The sequence below is a fragment of the Grammomys surdaster genome, unplaced genomic scaffold (genome assembly GCF_004785775.1).
Source record: "Grammomys surdaster isolate TR1022 unplaced genomic scaffold, NIH_TR_1.0 64, whole genome shotgun sequence".
NCBI lineage: Eukaryota > Metazoa > Chordata > Mammalia > Rodentia > Muridae > Grammomys > Grammomys surdaster.
The window spans coordinates 15,560,016-15,569,503 of record NW_021604566.1 but is presented as its reverse complement, the minus strand read 5'-3'; positions in this window follow the sequence as shown (position 1 = coordinate 15,569,503).

The window sequence follows — 9,488 nt, the reverse complement described above, 5'->3', positions numbered from 1 at the left end:
ATCCAGCTTTCGTAACAAAAATGTTTCTATGCTAATACAAAAATGTGCTTTTCTCTACCTACACAACCTGCCAAACTTACTTAAGACAGGATAAGAAAGGCTCTGTCTTGATAGATTTTTACTACTGCTATTATTCTATTCAGTTACAATCAATCCTTATGGCTCTCAATCTTGTCAGAAGTCTGCTAATCGTATATTTTAAGTTTATGGCTGATAGAATGCCCAAAGCCTCTAGCAGTTAACTCAAGATGGTTTCAGAAGACCTGGACACCGACTCCTAGAACATACAGCCTAGATTGTTTGTGGACAAACACAACTGGATATCCTGAGTCAAATGACTTGGCTAAAACAAGGTAAGTTATTTCTCATGTCACGAGTATTCATTCCACAGAAAAAAGCCCTGCTGCTTCTGTGCTTGGAAGCCAGACTGACTTCACCCAAGAGACTATGGAAACCACGGGAACTGTTGGCTAGTGGACTCTGTCATTTTTCAAAAATAATATATAACTGGTAGATTGTTTACTCTTTATCAGACTTCTGACTACATTGACAGCTAAGTTTTCACAGATATTATCTGTTACCTCATTACCTAAACTCAGTTGAAAGACTGCTTGTGTTATCTGTTTTAAAAACTTATAAGCTACAGGAAATCCACTCAGATCTACATCTCATGGATGCCATCCAGATAAGTAAATCTGCCTAAAATTCCCACTTACTACCTATAACAAAGGGTGGGATCCCTCTGGGTTTCAAATGTACATCTTAGAAAAAATTCTTTCTCCAAGTGTTCTTAATCTTATTTCCTACATCTTGTCAAGTCCAGGTACATCCAAAACAACTCCAGAGCAGCAACCTTCAGATGCTCCATCTCCTGCCACACACACAGCTGCTTGTACTGGACCTGACGCGAGACATCAGAAAACAGCCAGCTCTTCTAAGATGGGACAAACATCTCCCATATCCATTCTTCTAGGTTCCCCCTAGAGACACGTCGCCCCCAATGCCAGCAGGAAGTAGCCAGATTTCACAACGATCCTATTCCTGTTTGCCGTCACCTCTTTCTAATTTTTCTTTTTAATTAAACCAAAATGTGGGAATGTTAGTAATCTGTTAAACTCCACCACCACAGTTATCTGGCAGCGGCCAGGTATGCTCCTCCTCACAGTTACCTGGCAACAGCCAGGTAGGCCTGTCCACTATAAAAGGGGCTGCTTGGCCCCTCCTCTCTCTCTTGGTCCCGAGACCCCGCGCCTGCAGGTTGCCGTTTCCCCTCTCCCCTTCCCTTCTCCCTCTCTCCATGTGGTCATGGCCGACCTCTACCCTCTCTACTCTTCTCTCTCTCCTCCCGCTCTCCCACTCTCTTAATAAATCTCCCCTCGTGGAACTGTCTAGTCTGCTGTGATCTGTTACAAGCTGCGCATAACCTTTTAATTATTTTCTTGGAGTTTCTCTACTTTTTTATATGCCAATAATCTGGTAAGAATTTTTACTTAGCATCATATAATTTATAAGCTTAAATCTAAATGGTAAATAGCAACAGTCCATTTATTTAGATGAACATGTATATACTCTATTTAAACATACCTTATTCCAAGAAGAGGATACTTATACAAAGTATAAGTATGGCATTTTGAAATATTTAAAAAAATTGGAATTTCGTACGTGTGATGGCTTATACCTTAAATACTAACACTACCGAGACTAAGAAAGGAAGGTTGCCATGATTTCCAGGCCAGCCTAAGTTAAATAGTATATAGTAAGTTCCAGGCCAATCTGGGCTATGGTGTGAAACCCTGTGTGGTGGTTTGACTAGGAATCACCCAAACAGACTCATGTGTTTGAATGCTTGGCCCATATTAGGCCTTCTTGGAGGAAATGTGTCACTGTGGGGGTGGATTTTGAGGTTTCATTATGTTCAAGTTCTGTCCAGTGTGGCCTACAGCCTACTAGTACTGTTGTCTGAGGTTCAAGATATAGAATTTTCAGCTCTTTCTCCAGCATCATGTCTACCTGCATGCTGCTATGTTTCCTGTCATGATGATAATGAACTAAACCCATAAACTGTAAGCCAGCCCCAATTAAATGTTTTCCTTTATAAGAGTTGCTATGGTCATGGTTTCTCTTTACAGCAATAGAAATGAAAACAGAGTCACCTTATCTGAAAAACAAAGCAGAAGAAACAACAAAAAAAGGAACAAAATTAATTGAACAAGAAAGTCAGAGATACACGGTAAGACTCTGAGGAGCCTTAGCTTACTGGGGACCCCCTGAGTGAGCAACTGGGGGATCAATGTAAAAACAAGAGGAATTTTATTGTTCTAGCATGCTGGGGTCATCCTGCATCCAAAAGGAGAGGCAATGACCCTGGGCAGCTTGTTTGATCAGTTTTTATACAGTTTTAAGGGGTAGATTAGAGAAACAGCAACTAGGCACAATATGATTGGCAGAACAGTGTGACTTTTAAACTGATTGGTCTTTAGGGAATAAGGTGGCATTGACTTCCCTTGTCTGAGGGGTCTTGTGGAATGTATCCCTATGCTCTGGGCCTCCCCTACCCACAGGTCAGTCCCTACCCCCTGTGGTCTGAGGAATGTTAATTAGCCTCTCTCTTCCAGAGGAACAAGTGTTCCAAAGTTCCTGAGCTGACCTCTTCAACACAATGTTTATTTTCTGATTTTAAACTTCCAAATTTTGCAGTGGGTTATGGTGTGGAAGTAATTTGTTTTTAAAAATCCTTTCTGGAGATATGGATTTGATACCTCTTGCATTAGCTCTCTGTTGTCATCATAAGACATTACTGTTAGGTCTCAGGGAGTCTAGAAATGACAGTCTTGGCTCAATTCAAACTGGATTATAGAAGGATATCTGGTAGTTAGATAAAAGCCAACATTCCTCATGAACTTTCGAGACCTGTGAGAGTTTCTCTTCACCAAAAGATGTCATTTCTCTTGCCTCTGGCTGAAGGGATGTATGGCTCTCCAATGACACAAACCAGGTGGTTGCATATCAAAGGCCATGCTGGCCTCCAGGCTCCCTGAATCCCGCATGGATATTGTTCACATTTCAAAACCTGCATGCTAGCATGCTGGTTCCTTCCTGCCTCTAAACTCCTAGGCCTGCTTCTTCTCCTCCCAGTTACTTGTCCTCCTTATAACCCCATAGAATTTTTTCCACCCCCAGTTTTCTCACCTCTCTTACAGATGGCCCTTGCCATGGCCAGTCTGTTTCTTTTTCTTTCTGACTCCCACAGAAGCCTCTGAGTGTTCTGAGACTCTTACCTACAATAAAAATGGTTGACATTCCTTCTACGGTCTGCCCAATGGTTACCTAGCAACAGCCAGGTAAGCCTGGCTTGCTATAAAAGGAACTCTGGCCTATCTGACTCTGACTCTCTTCTCCCCCTGACCCCTTTGTCGTTCTCTCCCCTTACCCCTCTTCCCTCCCTCCACGTGTTTCTGACCTGCTTCATCTCTCTGTCTCTCTTTCTCTCTGTCCTTCTCTGTTCCCTCTCTTCCTCTGCCTCTACTTCCTTCCCAACTCCCCTTCCCATGCCCCAAAATAAACTCTACCCACTGAAGCACCCTCTCCCACCACACCATACCTCACTCTATGAAACATATCCCTGGTTTTATAAACACATCAAAAATCCTAATGGATTTTCCCCAATGGAGCAGCCATTTGGATAGTTTCTTTACTCTGCCCCCCTCAAATACAACTACATGATGTTTGGTGGCTTAAAACAACACAATTCCTTCTATAGTTGTGGAGGTCAAAAACCTGCAATCATATTTGCTAAAGTCAAGACCTTGGTAGAACTGGCCTCTTCCTGAAACTTGAAGGTAGGAGTTGTTCCTGTACTGGACTGTCCTAGAAACCAAACTTGTCACTGTCCTTAGGAGTTGTTTGACCTCTTCTTAAATAGTATCTCAACTGGGCTTCTTAATTATTCACATTTCTTCTCTAAAGGAGGGCAAGGGGAGGGTCATGGAATCCTTACCAGCCACTTCTCCTAACTAGTGTACAAGTCTGCCCTAATTTCACATGGCCTCCAGGTTTTTCGGAATAGTTGTAGGATTTAGGTGGGAAGGGACTAGAGAGAAGGACTCCACTTACACAGTCTTGAAGGAGTCATAATTCATGCCAGGGTCTGTACCTTCCAGTGTGGCTGAACCTTCCAATGTGGCTGTCTTCAGGCCATTCTCAATCCTACTTGTAGCCACTCACCCATCGCTCTGTACAGAAGTCTAGTGAATACTTTAGTTATCTAGAGTCAACTTTGGTGAATTCTTACCTTGACTTTCCTCAAAGGAAGGAGACTTGAGCTCATCCTGATAATCCAGAACAAACTCCCCACCTCAAGATCCTGAACTTAGACAGAACTGGTTACTTTCTTTTAGTTTAACGTGGAAGTTTTGAGCCCCGAGCATTCGAAGTTAGGCATATAGCATGGGGATTGGTATCCATCCAACCATACTTTCACTTTCTTTGGAAAGTACCATTTACTTCCCTCTTGACAATTCACAGCTTTACTAGATTTGGGGTTACAGCTGAGATAATTGGACTCTGTAGACATGTCGTCCATATTGATCTGTGTAGAATAATTTCCTGGGGCTGGAGGCTGTTGAGGGAATCCTCCTTCCCTGTGGAATGAGCTATCTATCCTTGATGTGCCAGGCAGGTTTGCTATTTCCAGGTCTCGATTTCCACTTGAGGGCTCACACCTTCAGAAGGAACCATTGGCTGCTGGTATCCTCATCTTTGCCAGAGCATTCACCATAGTTGCCACAGTCTGTTGTTGTTATGTGTCACCAGAAATGCTATGAAATAAACAATTATCCCCACAACAGGTTTGACTCATGGATGGAACCCACATCTCAGCTTCCTTGTATCTGTTTTGTGATTGTTTTTATTAGTATAGTTTAAGTCTTATTCATTGTATTAAAGCATACAACTTAGTTTTAGTGGATTCTAATGTACTTAAAATGCTGTACAGATTTGTACTAACTCCTGAGCATTTCTAACCCTCCAAAAGAAACTCAAGCCCTGTTAGTAGCTACTCTAAGTCCTCTCTTAATAAGCTGGTGGCATGTGTGAGAGTCAAAGTTACCTTTTAAGTTTTTATGTTTTCACAGTAATTACTATGCCTAAGAGATCTATGAAATAAAATGAAGCAAAAATGTGTCTAACCTGTAAACCCCTTCCCCAAGGACAAGTACTTCTTGACAGGCTAGAGGGTATTGTTTATGGGAGATAATAGGCTACAGATTTTCACTCTCCTAACCAAGTTTGTTTGACTCAACTGCACTGGATGTGCTTGATCACATGTAGGCAGAAGGTATGTGGGCAGGGATTCCTGACAGGAAATATGGTAGCCTTATCGATGTGCCTTTATAAACTTCAGCAAAATGTGACTCTTCTCCAGCTTTCTGAGAACCCAGCCAGAGTCCATCCTTCAAATTTGGCTCAAAGATTGTAGTAGTGGTCTTATATTTCAGACTGGTGGGAGAGAGAACAGTTAGAGACAGTTGGAAGAGTCCAGAGCAGAGAAAGAAAGTAGTAGACAGAACATGGCCAGCAAGTGGACCAGACCATGATGAGACAGAGCAGGAACAGGGTTAGATGGGGTGAGGCATAGAGGGAGGGAGAGTGTGAGAGAGCAGAGGGAATGGGAGGAGGGAGACAGAGAGAGGAAGGCAAAAAGAGCTTGGGCAAATTTGAGAACATGGCTGAACTATCAGGGCTAAGGAGAAAGAGCAGCTGTTGGGTGGGGGTCGGGGAGATGCCCATGACTGAGGAAGTTTAGGGTAGGGGAGGCTGTGAGAAGAGCTAGGATGGTCTCTGAAATGTGTAGCTGGTACCTGAGATACTGAGGGAGCCTGGAGGCCAGCATGAGCTTTGGTATGCTAATAGGCACCACAGGAAGCTATTTGTTCCTTCTGTGGGTGATAGAGGAATGGCTCCATTTGGTGGACCTGAACCAGCATCACAAAAGTGTCTGAGCAATGCTGGCTTTTGTCAAACTGCCAGAATTTGGGAAAATGGAATTTCCTTTGGACCTGACACTCAGGAGATTAGGAAGCTAAATAAATTACAAGTTGGATGGATGCTGTGAAACAGTTGGGTGAGGGGAGGCCTAAGATTGAGACGGGAAGAAGGAACAGTGAGTGAAGAGGGAAAAGGCCCTAGGCATCTGGACTCATTTCACACTGTGAATCTTCTGCTTTAGGAGAGTGAAAGAAACCCATATGGATTTTTCTTGCAGACAATCGAACAACTGTAGAAGATACTTAAACTTGCTTTTAAGAAAGAATTTGATATCCAGATATGGAACATGTGGCCCACAGTTTAGAGTGATCAGTTCTTTTACGTAGATCTTCAATTGATCTTGCCTAAGTTGCCCTCACCTGAGTCAACCTGCATCTATTTAGTGGAAAAGACATATACAGAGATCTGGAGATCCAGCCAGATTGGTGACATTTTGACAAGCAGTACCCAGAGCAGAGCTCTGGGCTGTTTTTTGGGTTTGTATTATAGTTCAGTTCCTGCTCAATCCAGTCCTACTCCATCTCCATCTTCCTCTCACAGGGGTGAATCTTTGATAACCATCACATTCTTCAAAGTTTGTGTCAGAGAGCCTGTGCAAAAAAACCCAACCTTGACCTTGACAGCTGTGCAACAGGAAGGCTTACATGGGGTAGGGATGTGAGGAGGGATGGTGGTAACTATCAGACTCTGTCTGCAGAGACAGTGTCCTCAAATGGACTAAGTTCTCTCTCTCTCTCTCTCTCTCTCTCTCTCTCTCTCTCTCTCTCTCTCTCTCCACATGCGTGCTCGAGCACACACCTGTGCATATGTGTGAAGATCTCTGATGTCTCTGATGAGCACCAGTGTTTTTGCTTGTTTGTTTTTGTTTTTGTTTTTGTTGTTGTTGTTGTTTTTTTGTATTTGCTTTTGAGAAAGGGTTACTCTGTGTAGCCCTGGCTGTCCAGGCTAGCCTCAAACCCAGAGATCCACCAGCCTCCATCTCCATAGTGTTGAGATTAAAGGCGTTCTCCACCACTGCCAGGCTTCTTTTGAGTTGCATTCATCTGCATTTTACTGTCAGTATGCATATTTTAAATTTGTCTCAAATGATAATTGTTTGTATATCTTAAGGTATTCATGCTAATGATAACAGCTGCTTGGACTTGTATGTTCTTTTATCTCTGGATTCTCCAGGGCTATGGGCAAAAGGGAACTTTGTAGACATTATTTCTCCATGGACAATACTATTTCAGTCTAAATTTTAAATTGATGATAATTAGGTGCTATTCCAGTAGACAGTTTGCAATATTAGAATATTGAATAGCATGGTAAATGTTTAACTTACATCAGATGGAATAGAGTTATTTGCAATATCCCTTGACCTTTAATTTAGATGTGCCACTGTAGTCTATTGTGCTCTCTGACCTAGTTAAAATATAGGAGCTCTTTCCCACCCAAGAGTCCTGAGATATTTGAACCTGTCTTTAATATGGAACTCATAAGAAGCATAAAGAACATGATCACAGCTACTGAATAAGTGGGGGCTTAAGGATGAGATATATCTCAACCCTCTTCTCCAAGCCTAATCTATTACCGTCCTCAGAGCAGGTACAATTGCTTGGGATTAGCTCACACAGATGTGCTCTCACGGGAAGGGGAGAGCCATTAGAGCCTCACGTGAGAACTCAGCCACTCCCTCCGGTGTGTTCCTGGTAGCTGAATGTATTGTAGTCTGAGCTACTGTATGTGGTCTGGTGGTCTGAGGAGGTGCAAGGGTACAGAGATTGTGGGGTTACCTGGAAAGGGGATTCCATATGTGCAGCTATAGGGAAGTTGTCATTTGTGTTGGAGTGAGACTTTGGTGGCGCAGCACTTTTGGGGGTCACTCTTGCTCTGTAGGTAAGCCAGATGAATACAGTGGTTCAGCAAGCCAGAGCTTGTGGACTTCTTACTTTGAGTGAGTGGTGCCCTCACTAAGGAAGGAAGGAGTGGACATTTGTTTATATCTGTCCAGAAGATTTAATTCAACACAAGGTGTCATGGACACCCCTCAAAGGCCAGCTGAAGTACTAGGGGTGCCCCCACCAAGCTGGCACAGATCTTTTCCTGAATCTTCTATCTGACATGCTTCCTGACTTGGAGCTTCATCTCAGGAGGGATTCCTGGCCTTTCCTCAGGTTATGATGCTTCTCTGTAGCATCTCCTGACCTTGAAGGTGGAAGACAGGGAACTATCTTTAGACTTTGGTACACATGACTTTAGAGGAGAAAATTGCACATACATATTTATGTTTTAAATTCTCTCCTATAGATTAAAATGTTTTGAATGTGTTAAAAAAAAAAGAGAGTAAGTCAATTTAAAGGAAGTGGTTTGGCGGGGGTGGGGGACTTCTCTTGATGGTGAAAATCAGAGCTGGGGTTGCCTCTGCAGGGGGTATTGGCTTAAAGGAGATGTGTGGATCTCCTTTAGAGTGAAGGAGACATTCTGTCTATAGGAGTGGGAGTATATTTGCTAAAACCCACTGCACTGCACAACTAAACTCTGTGCACTTTGTTTTATGAGCATTTAAAAAGATAAAACATATTAGCAAATTCAAAAATGAAAGGTGAATGGCAGCATACAAGATTTCAGAGAAGATAGTTTGGTTGCACCTCTCTCACTTTCAGAGGCCAGTCTCAGGGATGAACCCACCATCAGCATGCACTGCTGCTAAGGGCTATAAAATAACTTCAATCCATTTTCTTTTCTCTTTTTTTACTTTTTCTTTTTTCTTTTTTTCGAGACAGGGTTTCTCTGTATATCCCTGGCTGTCCTGGAACTCACTCTATAGACCAGGCTGGCCTCTAACTCAGAAATCAGCCTGTCTCTGCCTCCCAAGTGCTGGGATTAACCACTTCCCGGCCACTTCAATCCATTTTCAATGATCTATGAGAAACCCAGCATTTTGCATATAGTGGAGTCTGCTAAACAGAGAAAAATAGATATAATTCATAAACAAAAATCAACCATATGAGATTGGTATGCATTACTTTACAACAGCCAATGTTTCCACTACTGGAGTGATGACAGTGGAAATATGGGTGACTCTCCCCATGCTCCTGACCACCAACTAGTGACTTCACTAGGCAGCAAAAGGTTACTCGTGTGATCACAAAAGGCTGAAGGCTGGAAGGATGATAATTTCTAAAATTGGGTTAGATTATGTATTCTTGTGGAGTATATTGTGTTCTGGCCAGATCAGTACACCCTTAGGTGAGGTATAGGGATGCTAGAACAAATTAGGACATAATATTAGAAGTTGAAATTGAATGTCACATAAGTAACAAATAATGCTTAAGTATGTACCAAAATAGTTACATATCCTTTAAATACATGGGCTGTTATACATGGGAATCACTTGCAAAGAAATAATTCATCTAAAATTTGAATTATTTAATCTGAAATTCAAATTTAATTTAGCAGCC